Source organism: Pleurodeles waltl, chromosome 1_2 (genome assembly GCF_031143425.1).
Source record: "Pleurodeles waltl isolate 20211129_DDA chromosome 1_2, aPleWal1.hap1.20221129, whole genome shotgun sequence".
Classification (NCBI taxonomy): domain Eukaryota; kingdom Metazoa; phylum Chordata; class Amphibia; order Caudata; family Salamandridae; genus Pleurodeles; species Pleurodeles waltl.
This window is the reverse complement of record NC_090437.1, coordinates 47,099,950-47,112,084: the sequence shown is the minus strand read 5'-3', so window position 1 is coordinate 47,112,084 and position 12,135 is coordinate 47,099,950. Positions and strand designations below refer to the sequence as shown.

At 44.5% G+C, this 12,135-nt stretch overlaps 1 protein-coding gene across 1 annotated transcript in view; it reads left to right on the top strand.

Moving 5' to 3' along the window:
* Positions 1-280: 280 nt before the first annotated feature.
* The window catches only part of ARHGAP24 (Rho GTPase activating protein 24), a 1,380,530-nt gene continuing 1,368,675 nt past the window's right edge, over positions 281-12,135 (top strand). Inside the window, exon 1 of the mRNA XM_069236203.1 lies at positions 281-866. The gene's annotated coding sequence lies outside the window, so the exon portion shown is untranslated. The remainder of the gene's footprint in view (positions 867-12,135) is intronic.

Sequence of the window (12,135 nt, the reverse complement as noted above, 5' to 3'; positions counted from 1 at the left end):
ATTTACGTACAGCAAATAATCTTGAAGCTGGTGGCAGGGACGCCTGTGATGAATTTCAGAAGCACGTGGAATTGCCCTTCCCAGGTAGCACACACTGTACACCTTATGTCATGAGGTCTTGTTTTGGCGCGTGTCAGCAGATGAAGCTGTTTTTGCAGCGCTGGGCAGCATACGTAAACTGGTGAGGTGGCCCGGCGGTGAAGACCACCCCCCCCCCCCCCCCCCCCAACGCCCACACCTGCCCCTGCGCGCCGAGCCTGGCACAGCTGACGGGCACAGTGTCAGTGGCAGGATATTTGAGGAGTGAGCTGTCATGCTCTGAAGGGGTCCTCTCAGCCCGGTTCAGCCGCCTCGCACAGCGCGGGCAGGAGCCGCCAGCTGCCGCCGGTGAAACGTGACACCGTAGCCTGTGTGTGAGCAGGCGCTGTGCCTGCTCGCTTCCTGTTGCCTGTAGCCGCACAGTAGTCCATGCTGGTGCATCTCACGCACAGATGCGAGCGCACTGCCTCAACTTCTCGGGTTATTCTTCGCGTGCCTGCTGCTGGGGTCCCCAGCGCCCCAGGGTCGCTGCATTGCCAGGACAGCGGCCGGTCCCAGGGGACGTCTAGGCGCTTGGATGCTTCGGGCGCATTTGAGGCAGTGCTCAAACCTGGATAACTTTTTTATTGTAGAACCTTCATAGCTGCGCTCTCTTGCGCCGAGATTCCTCTCAGAAACTGGCTATCTGGCACTGACCGATTATGGATTTGGCCTCTCTTTGCCCGGGTGTGGAGTGACAGACAGCATCTTTGTGTTGGTCCTTAACCGTCCGTGGAGTTTTCCATCCCGGATTTATTCGCCTTTGGAGCAGCCCTGCGACTGGAAAGGTAGGCTGGAGGTCTGTGTTTGTGCCAGGGTGCGCGTCTGTGTTTACTGTTTAGGGCTGACTTTGACAGACTGCGCCCCGGCAGCAGACCTTGGTCTGCAGCTGTCGGTGAGAGTGCTCAGTCTGCCTTAACCGGGCAGGTCGGGTTACACCCGAGAGCTGTGCGGGGCTTCGTTTAACCGCGAGCCCCCGCCAGCGCTCCGGGTAAAGATAGCTCCCATCGTCTCAGCACAACAATCGCACTGTAATTACTGTACCAGCCTCCCTCTGGCTGCGCACTGCCTGTGCACACGCACTGTGCACCACAGTCACACCCGCCGTGGGATCGGCAATTGTTTCCAGTCTAGCGCTGACACATGCGTCGCAGCGTGAGCCACGCAGCTTCACCGCAGAGCAAGGCTGGCGGCAATGGGGAACTATAGACTGCAAAATGCTTTTTTTAAATGACACTGAAGAGTGTTCAAGGCAGCACTATAGATAGCTTTGCTATAGCTAGAGCAAAAATACAAGTAAACTAAACTACCTGTATGCAAATATTTGAAATACAAGTATACATTAGGTGCACGTTCATTACACCTAGACTGGGTTGTGGCTAACAATGGAGCAGAAGGTGTATTGGCCTAGGGGCCCAGGAGGATGAGGGTACCTCTGCAACCCAACTATGGCTGTTTTTCACTACCCACCCGTGAGTGGTGCTTGACGGGGGAAAAAGGGGCGGGGAGGGGCTCTCCTTTGGAAGGGTGTTTTTTTGTTTTTGCTTGCATGATGGCTGTTGGCATGATTACTACGTCATTGGTTTAAGTTCACCTGCAAGGGGCAGAGGCAATGGGAAGTCAGATGACCTAAGCTTTCTGTACACCTGATTTAGACCCATTCACCAGGTATAGTTCGCTATTGGCGTTGTCTTTCTGGGATCGCCTCTTACAGGACCCAGTCGTCCAGGAGAATCTTGCTCCCAGGCCAATTCGAGCGAAACCAGACCCTAGAAGTTTCACAAGAAAGGCACTTTTTGCGTGAGGCCGCGGGAGACAGGGGTTCTTTGCGAGGTAGAGCTTAAGAATTCACCAAAAAAGCCCTACTCCTTCCCCAGAACGATCCTAGAAATGACGATGTTGAGGAGGGGTTGTCAGTGCAAAAGTCCCCCCGAGATTCTGCTTGAATGTCTCCTCCTGCACACTGTAAACAGCTACTGTAACCGGGGAGCAACGCAGAGCCAGATTTGAGAACATTTGCACTACATTACCTGTAGCGCCACTTTTCTTATGGCCCCTTGCACCCCCTACCGCTACCATGTGTGAGCCATATTTAAAATATGGCTCACTATGGTGCAGGATAGGGGGCAATAGCGTCAGAATTTCTGACACTATTGATGTACTGTTCAGCGCTAACCCTAAACAGTACATAGGGGCCTATTGTAACCAATGGTGTGCCCCTTTTTAAAGCCTGCACTGAGCAGGCAATAAAAATGCCTAAAAAATGACACAAAGAAATCTCTTAGATTGTTTTGTGTGATTTTGGCTACCTCCCCCTAATGAGGGAACTCCCCCCTTGCATACATTGGGACAGATTTTAGAAAAGTGCTGCTACACTACATGTAGCATCAATTTCCTTGCGGCCTCTTGCACCCCCTATCATCACCATGTGTGCCCTTATTTAAAATACGGCGCACCATGCTGCAGGGTATGGGGCAAATGCATCAGAATTTCTGACACTAACCCTGAACAGTACACAGGGGACCCATTAAAAACAATGGCATGCCCCCTTCTTTCGCCTGCTCTGAGCAACCATTAGAAATGCCAAACAAATGACACAAAGAAATCACTTAGATTTCTTTTAGCCATTTTTGCAGCCCCCCCTCCAATGGGGAATGCCCCCTCGCATACATTATGTCTGCTGCAGTCATAAGGTGTCACAAGGGGTTCCTGCATCCATTGCACCACTTTATAAATATGGCACAGTATGCTTGGCCATCTAATGGCACATTAGCATAAAAAAATGACTCATACATCATTATATGGTGCTAGGCCCTCTTAAATCTGGGCCATTATGCCTTGGCAGGCATAATGTGGCGCAGGGGGTTACAAAGTGGCATGCATTGCGCCACTTTTGTAAATATAGAGCAGCGTTTTTGGCCTAACGTTACATTAGCATAAAAAAATGACGTTAACATGTCATTAGATGGCACTAGCCTCTTAAATCTAGGCCTAAGTTTCTGTCCCCTTAACGTCACCCTGGCGTGCAATGTGGTCCGCCTCATTTCACACAGAAGTGCAGTGGATGCGCTGTGATCTCTCGTCTTGTCCGTTTGACAGCCATCCCCATTTAATATGTGTGAAACACTGTGCTGATGCTCGGTGACAAAAAATGCATATTCTGAAGCAAAATCCAAAAAGGATAAGTGAACTGCTTGCAATATATTAGTCGCACCACCATTGATGAATTTGACTTTTAACATCCTGTGTGCATTTATAAATCATTCATAAAAGAGTACTCCTGTACAGACACCAGAAAAGGTTTTTCAAGCATATGAAATGCGTTATGCATCACAAGTTCCATTTTGTGCGCGCCATAACATTTTCCTATTTCCAATAAACATCAACATTTTAGAAATGTTAGCAATGAGGGGCTTGCAATGCACATTGAGGATTTCTAGACTACGTAGTCAGGAAGTTCTGCCGAGTTGTGACAGAAACTAGTTACCTTTGAACAGGTTTGTCTCTCAACAGAGGCCACAAGGCCCCAGTTTATTTCCTCACAACAAAATAGCAAATCGTGATCTTGTGCTCTCTAGAGAGAGGCCTGTTCAGAGGTAACTAGTTAATTGCCACTTCCTGTCACAACTCAGAACAACGTCTTGATTGTGTAAAGCTTACCCTGATGAGTAGACAGATCTCTTAAGGCTCCTGGCATAACTTTATCGTTTGATCTACCGCGGCGAAGCAGGACCTTACAACTCCAACGCAGCCCCCCACCCCCAGCATTTAGTGGGCTCACATTCAGCTAGCTAATGCCCATACAATGTGTAAGATAGGAGGGCTCAGAGGTCCCTCGCTGCATTCTGTGGGTGTGTGGCATCATTTTGCGTTAATCCACTGGGTCAATGGCATAATAAAACGTGAGGGGGCCCCCTTACAAGATATGCTGAAGCCCTCCTCTCCCACACTCACATCAGTAAGGGCTGAGGGGACCCCACCAGAATGGGTAAGCTTGTCCCCTGCACCGCAGGGAGTCCGTGGGCCTCTGTTACACCCCTGCACTGGGTAAAGGGTACCATTCACGTGGTTGTAGGCCGAGAAAGGCCACGTAAGGTCACTAAACTGTTTACCAACCTCAGTGCGTGTGGACTTTGTCGCCCATCATATATTTGCTGGTGGTTTTGGAGCCACGAAGAAGCCTTTTATTAAAAAGCAAGACTGACAACACACTGCACAGTGTGAGGCATCTCCCTTCCTGATGAGATGGGAATCAGCTTGGGAGGGAGAGGTGATTTAGTTCTTCTTGCAAAAAAGTTATACATTAGACTTACATTTGCGCACCCAACATGAATGTCAAAGGGCATTATTGCAAAGGATGTTTTCCTGGAGCCAGTTCAGAAAAGTTCCAGATTTTTGGCGCACCTACACACACTTGATTTACTTCCAGCTGGATCACTGAGATGTAGGATGTGCAGTGCATTTCAAGTGGGAAAAGAATTACAAGAGTTTGTAATTGTGGACAAATGTACAATTGCGTCAGTGTCATCTTAAGGATTTTGAGGGCTCAGGACCAGAAATATTTTGTGGGCCCCTGCTTGGAACACATTTACATTTAATTATCCATTTTGTGCATATTCAAGCCTTTAAGTGCATAACAATATTGAATTATACCACAGAAAGTTGAGACTCAAAGATACACAAACGTGAGCTAGATAGAAAGTTCTCTTTCCCAGGGAGTCCCTTGGAAGGCGGGGGCAATGGGCAACTGCCCACTTTGCCCATGCCTAAAGTGTCTATGAATAGTTCGGATGTTCACCTCATTTGCATTACATTGTATTCAGCAGTACTGTGACACCCAACTGGAATGCCTACATCTCATCTAAATCACTTTGATGAATGTAGAAATTACACATTCTTTGTGTAAAATCCACACTCATAGTCAAAACCAGCTTTTTACGTGGGCGATCCACACTTACACATCCAAACAGCTTTGTGAAAAGGGAGGAAAATCTTAATTTTTTGCTGATTAAGCAATACACTGTGCGATCATTCGATTTTAAATGGCTTTTGTATAGCTAAAGTATTCATAGCTGTAGGAGTAGGATGTCAATTAATGAAGGTCTAGGACATTTGAGTTATCCAAACAATAATTTGACAACTAAGGAGTTTGTTTGAGTTGTCCTTCATTCATTCTGAGTCAATGGATTTAAAAACTGATTGGACTATTTTCAAACTTTTTGGGGAGATTTGAGCACATTTTATCAGAACCCCCTACATTTCCACAGGCCCAGGACTCTCCACTTCTGCACACCAGTCCGCTCTTCAAATGCTTCAAATGAAATCCATATTTAACAGCAGTGGACCTGAAATATGTAACTAAAGATCAGAAGTTAGAGCGTTATCAGTGAATTGAGAACTGAAGGTTAGTGCGCATACAAACTCACCTCCACATTGAGCCACTAATTATGGTCCTGTCTCTAACACTTCGACAACAGTCTGCAAGGGCAGCTAATAGCGAGCATAACAAATAGTTACCTTTCTACTTGTGTAGAGCAAATTAATGTGCCTCCATTGCTCTTCTTGATGTATGGCGTGGACCTGTTCTCCTGAAAAAGTCAATATATTTTCTTGGATTTCTCTGGCGTGGGTGATACTGTCCAATTGTTTCACGTTTGATGTGTGTGGTTCTTACACAGTTTTCAGCAAACCTATTCTATAGTTACCAAAAGGGTCATAGGGGCAGCTTCTTTCAGTCATTAGCTTCTTTTACCATGGAACTTTCAGCCATTAGCTTATTTTACCATGGAACCTTCAGCCATTGGCTTGCCACAGAGTCCATCACAACTTGGATGAGGGGTCTTCAAACTGGGGGGCCTCAAGTGATCCCAGGGCGGGCACCAGGCTCTGGCCAAAAGAAGCATTATGCAGAAAACAGTGCTTTAAGCAGAAAACAATTTATTGCTTTTTTAAAAAGGTAACATAACTTAACTGCAATGTTTAAATAAGTCTAGGCATATTTAAACATTGCCAAATTAATAGAACAGTTGTGAAAAATTCTGAGGGGGGCATGATGATTTTTTTTCTCACTTGGGAGACATGGCATTAAAAAGTTTGAAAACCACTGATTTGGATGGATGAGCCCACTGGAGCATTTTGGTGTCACTGTTTTCCTTAGCTCTCTTTAGATGTTTCCTTCTGCTGCCACTGGAATGCAAATAGCATGCACTGAGGAGCAAGCCTTGACATAAGCATCTGGAGAAAAAAATTGTGCCACAGGAAAAAAGACTTGCTTTATTTTCTGTAGCATTCAGATTCCAGATGATTTTGTCAGCTTTCTCTCCTCAGCCCTGGTGCACCACTTACAAACTGAATACAAGCATGGTAGCCATCTTGAACATTATTCTAAATCCTCCATTGTTATTCTAATTTTACAAAGGACCTGTCATGTTTAATTTCAATAGGTGAGAGTCTCTTTTTCACTGGGGAGTGAGTGTAGACAAAAGTATCTGTAAAATGGATGCTACTGAAAAGAAAGGACCCTATTTTCTATATCATCAATATATCAGGTGTTATTGTCTGCACCTGTGCCTCAGTCCACAAAGAAGCATTGTTAAAGCCAGATTGATGTGCTTAGTTGCGGGACCTCGTCGGCAGATCTACTGCTTGAGTAACTACATATTTTACTGATTCATGGGCTAATATATCAGGATTGATATAACTTGATGCCATCTCCTATTGGGCCTTTTCTCGATGTTTCTTCTTACATTCCCAGCCCCAGGATGCTTGTTTTGGCCCAGGGAGGATCTGGCCTGGCAGTTCGGGCTGGACTGTTCCCATGGACTGTAGGGTCAAGACTGATTTCCATATGGCTGGCTCCAAATTGGGGTGGTGTGTTGAGCAAAACAATGATGGATTAAACCCAGATCTGTGACAGGGGTTGAATGTTTACACTGTTCAGCATTCTGTTCATCTTCCGTTCTTTTGACTTTTCTCACCCTAAGTGGGAAGGGTATTCCCAGGCAAGGGTCCCTTGCTCACTGTGCCACTGGATTCAAGCAGTCCTGGCTGATGAGAGGTGATACCCTGAAACTGGTCCCAGGATGCCTGTTTTCGGCCTAGGGAGGACCTGGCCTGGCAGATCGGGCTGGACTGTACCCAAGGGGAGCAGGGTCAAGACTGTTTTGCATATGGCTCGGTCCAAACTGGAGTGGCGTGGTGAGCAAAACAATGATTGATTACACCCAGAGCTATGACTGGAGGGGATTATTTGCATTGTTTAGCATTCCTTCCATCCAGTGCTTGAAATGGAAAAATAGAAGTGCAGATACTCTGTACCAGAGTACCTGCTTATTTCTGAGAAGTGCCAGCACTCTTCAATTAAAAGTACTCTCCCTCTCAAAATAAAAAAGTGCTTGTACTCAGTACGGGGCAGTATCGGCTCATTTAAAGCACTGCTTCCATCATCAGTTCTGTTGGCTTTAGATAGAAAAGGTATGCAGATATTTAGGCTTCCTTAGGATGGACCAAAATGCTGCTTCTTTGTCCGTAGTATCAACTATTCAACATTTTGCTTTATATTCCTCTTAAGATCATCACTTACAATGTAAACCTTGTCTTTTGACACCATAACCATCTTCTTTGAGAGAACCACTTAAGTCTGTTCTGCAAAGGAGCTCTACTCAGAGGTGCCATAATGGTGTACACCAAGATATTGCTTCATTATGGAATTTTCTTTCTTTCTAGAGGCAACACATGCGAAGTCGTCCAACAATTACTAAACTAGTCCGCTTTTAAAAAGGCAGACTTTCAGGCAGTCCCATCGTTTCTGCCTTTCACATGAAGTCTCTGTAGCCTATAAGAATTTGTTTTTACACATATCGAAATGAAGTAAATGTGAAATTCTCATTAAATTACAAGGAAAACATATTGGAAGAAACATCTGGATGTAAAATTTTTTCAATTCACTAACATTTTATCTACATGTACATTACATGTTAATATGTGCGTTGTACATTTAAACCAATGCATACAAATGCTACTTTTAACAAGTTCAGAATAACACAGTTAACTGAGTTATAATTCATGATCATCCAGTATGCATGTGTTGATTAGGAGGAGAGGCAAACTATATGTTTTTAACATGAATTACACTCCTGTGCGAGATGATATGCAAAAATGAGATATGAATCCTCCATTTAAATATTTAAATATCAGCTCCAAATTGATGAAAAATACTGTAAAACTCTTTTGAACATTAATAAGTAAGAAGGATACTCAAAATCATTGGGGTCAACCAAATGTCCATTACTTTAATAGGAGAGAGGAGAGTATTTTTTACATTCCCCTCTGGTCATCTCCAATAGAGCTGAAATACAACATCTCGAAAGGCATATAAAAACCTTAGAAAGCTCATAATTGTCAGTTCCAGCATACTTAACCAACTGCTGACCACATAACGGTCAAATAACCACAAAATATAATGTGCTGCTTAATTCAGGTAGGTTGTGCTTACCCTGTAAAACAGAGCACATCATGTCTCCCAAGCAAATGCTGCGCTACAAGTTTTTATATTAGTATAGAAACCTACACATGGTTTTGTCCACCGTGCAATGTGTGATGAGTAATGTTAAGGCCATATTAAACCCCTAATGGAATTTCTACTCTTAAACTGAACAATGCAATAATTCCAGAGACCCCCGGTTCCACCTCAAAATTTGGATATTTTATCTTTTATTTGTCCCCTTGAACACCATCCCACTTACCCTAAACCTCTTTGCACCTTGACAATTTTCATGATTATCCTCAAAATATTTTTTCCAACTCTAGAATCCCTTTGTATCTCTGCACTCAGCAGATGCCACTTGGGCACAGTGCATCTCAGTGGCTCTGATGACTGCTGTGTATGTGCAGTATCTTCTTATTTTGTCGCACTCTCTACCCTCCTTTTTATTCTTATAAAGCACTGATAATGTGTTATTTTACATTTCATAGCAATTCAATCAATTATCACCTTAAAGATTATCACTATGATGTACAAAGCATACACATGTATGCATTTGTTTTGTATAGGTTTTTTACAGACGTTAATACCATACAGAAATACAAGAGTGGTGCTCCATTAAAACCACTGTAGGCAGTTCAGTTGCCTTACAGCATCACCACAACAAATGGCCACAAGAGGGAATCAGATTGTAACTACAACAAGCATTTACAATGCAACGGGTCTCGCGTTTGCTCATGTTAGAGCTGATCGCGTTGTAAACTCCTAACCCAACTTTTCACCTATCGGGCAAAAGTGCATTTGTGTACACAACCCGAAAAAGTGAAATTAACTATGTAAAGCGCTCGATTTCTGCCAAGCGAGACCACGCTCGTAAATTAGAGAAAAAGAAGTCCACGAGCCCGATGGAAAACAGCGAGCCTCGCATGTTTTCTGTACTTGGTCGCTGCGCTCGAGGAGGGCTAGCCACCGGAAAAGGCATGACGTATGCTTGCCTTCGACTAATGAAAGAAAGCAGATTTTATTAGGCAAACCCACAAACCAATAAAAAACACTGACGTGAAGTTGACAGGGCTCCGAGCCCTTTTCTAAATACAAAAGCGTCTCACTGCGATACGCATGTGCGAGCGCATCCAATGCAGGCTCGACCCTAAAAAGGGCCTTGTTACTAAGGGAAATGGAGAAAGGACTGCACTGGGAAGACAATAAATCCTTGCACCATAACTGCGCACATTCATAAAGTAACAGTTTATAACTTTCTAAATTTCATGAAACATTAATAGGGCATTTCTGATTCGAGTTATTGGGGCCTGTAACATAAAACTTTGGTCCATCATGATAGAGTGAGAATTTCTTCTGCTGTAGTTGTAGAAACCAAATGAGAGGCATGGCAGAAACCATCCACTTTGGCAGTTGGACCTTTTCACCACCATCTTGGTAAGTATCAGTGTATTCCCACCATGACCAGCCAAGCGCTCCCACTCACCCTTCACATCACCAGAAATAAGAGCATCACTTGAATGGTCATGTTTGCTTCAACATGGTTTTAGCTCTGCCCCTTCGGTCATCTAGCACAAGATTGGGCATTTGTGATGCTAATGCAAGTTTGCTTTGGAACCTGCAAAGTGGCCTTGACTGTGGTAAAAGCACAATTGTAGGACATTAGTAATTGTGGTGCCAGAGTGGCAAAATTATACCTTCTGCAACCCACTGCTCTTGCCTGGTGACAATTGAGGCACCATCATCGATGCCATAACTCTACCACAGTCCTACTATTACAGTGCCCCACTGTCCTTTCTCTAAAAGGGAGCGTGTAGTGCCAAGAGACCTCAGCCTCACGCAGTGTGGGCGTTGTAAGCATACTCAGTTCACCTTAAACCATGCGTAATGTTTAGATGTACTCTTTTATTCTTAAGCCTTTATTATTCAAGAAAATATAAAGTTACAGTTACTGCACTCCTGTTAAGAGTCATCTATGGTGTAATGCCTCATCTACTAAACATAGGACAGACCTTCACATCAAAGGCAGACATATCCTTTTACCTCGGCATACAAACCACAAACACTCTAGCGTCGGATTAGATTGTTTTTTCCTTCTATGCTTTCACGAGGCTCCTACTTTTCATCCCTTCCCTTTTAAGTTAATTTTCTTTCATTATTCTTCAGCTTGATGTACCAGCTGACAGTACCTGCTTGTTTTGGAGCTTAATTGTGCATCTCTCCGAGATCCAGGCTCATGAGAATATAAATGTGGTTAAACTTGTTCTTCAATATATTATATGTGATTTAAGGTGGTCTTTTCGTGTTAGCGAAATTCAGCATGGGGGGCATAACACATCACTGTCTGTCTAAATAATTCACCAAATCAGTCCTTCCTACTTAAGGCAGGAATGCAACACGGATAAAAGTATTGATGAAAGCAGTAGATCTGGTCATTTATATTAGTGTGAAGCAGTCAAAATGTGCTGATGTGGGTGACATGAAAGTCTGGATTCCGGAAGATTTCTTTCAAACCTGCCAGTTATTCCCATGTGCACCCTTAGCTTCTACCACGGGCTGAGGATCTCTTGACTATTTATAAGGACCTATCCGTTGACCACTATGAGCTGCGGCCACAGCAAATCTGATGGGGAGGGGTGGGGCGACTGAAACAGAGAGGTAAAATAAAAATAAATTAAAAATAAACTTACCTTACTGCTGTCTCCTGCCGTCTCCTTCCGCCTCGCTACTGTTCCCTCGATGTGGTGTCCCAGCATTCACTGGGACACCAGCACAGGCTCCCCAGCAATCCTGGTGCGGCTTTAATGCTAAACCAAGCATGAAAGCAGCACCAGGATTGGTCTGAGCATCTCGGACTGTTGCTCAGACACAACCCTGAGGTCTATACAGTTTCTCCAGACCAGCTGTTAAACTCAGTTGGGCTGGAGGAACCTAAGCGCACATGTGTGTTTGGCCAGCCTGAGACTGCCGACCAAATACACACTCGCACTTAGGTGCACCCTCTCTTCTCATCCCCCTTCCCGTGGCCCAACCTCACCCCTCCCTGCACTGCTGGCTGAGCCAGCAGCAGAAAAATAAAACAACTGTAGTTTTATTTTTCTACTGCTGGCTAAGCCAGGGAGGCAACACTCCTTCGCCATGTTGAAGAAGCCGATCCTGGTCTTTATCCTCATGCCCATTCATGTGTGACTGACTGGATGCTTGCACGTGTCCACATCCTCACAAGCTGCCTGCTCTGAAGACGCCTGAAGAGATTTTAATTTAGATGTCTTTCTTGAAGGAATCATTAAACATTTCTTCTTAATTCTTGCTTGAAGTTCAAAACCAAGGCATTATAAGTACTGTTTCTAATTTTATAAGAACTGACTTGCTCACAGTGGAGCTGAACTTACATGGGTTGATTCGCTGACAGAATTGCAACCACTGCCTAGGGGATAAATACTAGCACTCATTTTTGAGGACCAGGAGCTTCAGATCATCAGTCTTTGACGCAGATCAAGAGAGAGAGGCAGAAAAAGGATAAGGAATGAGGAAGGAGAAGATAAGCGGACATTGGCTCGCAGAGAGAGCGGGAA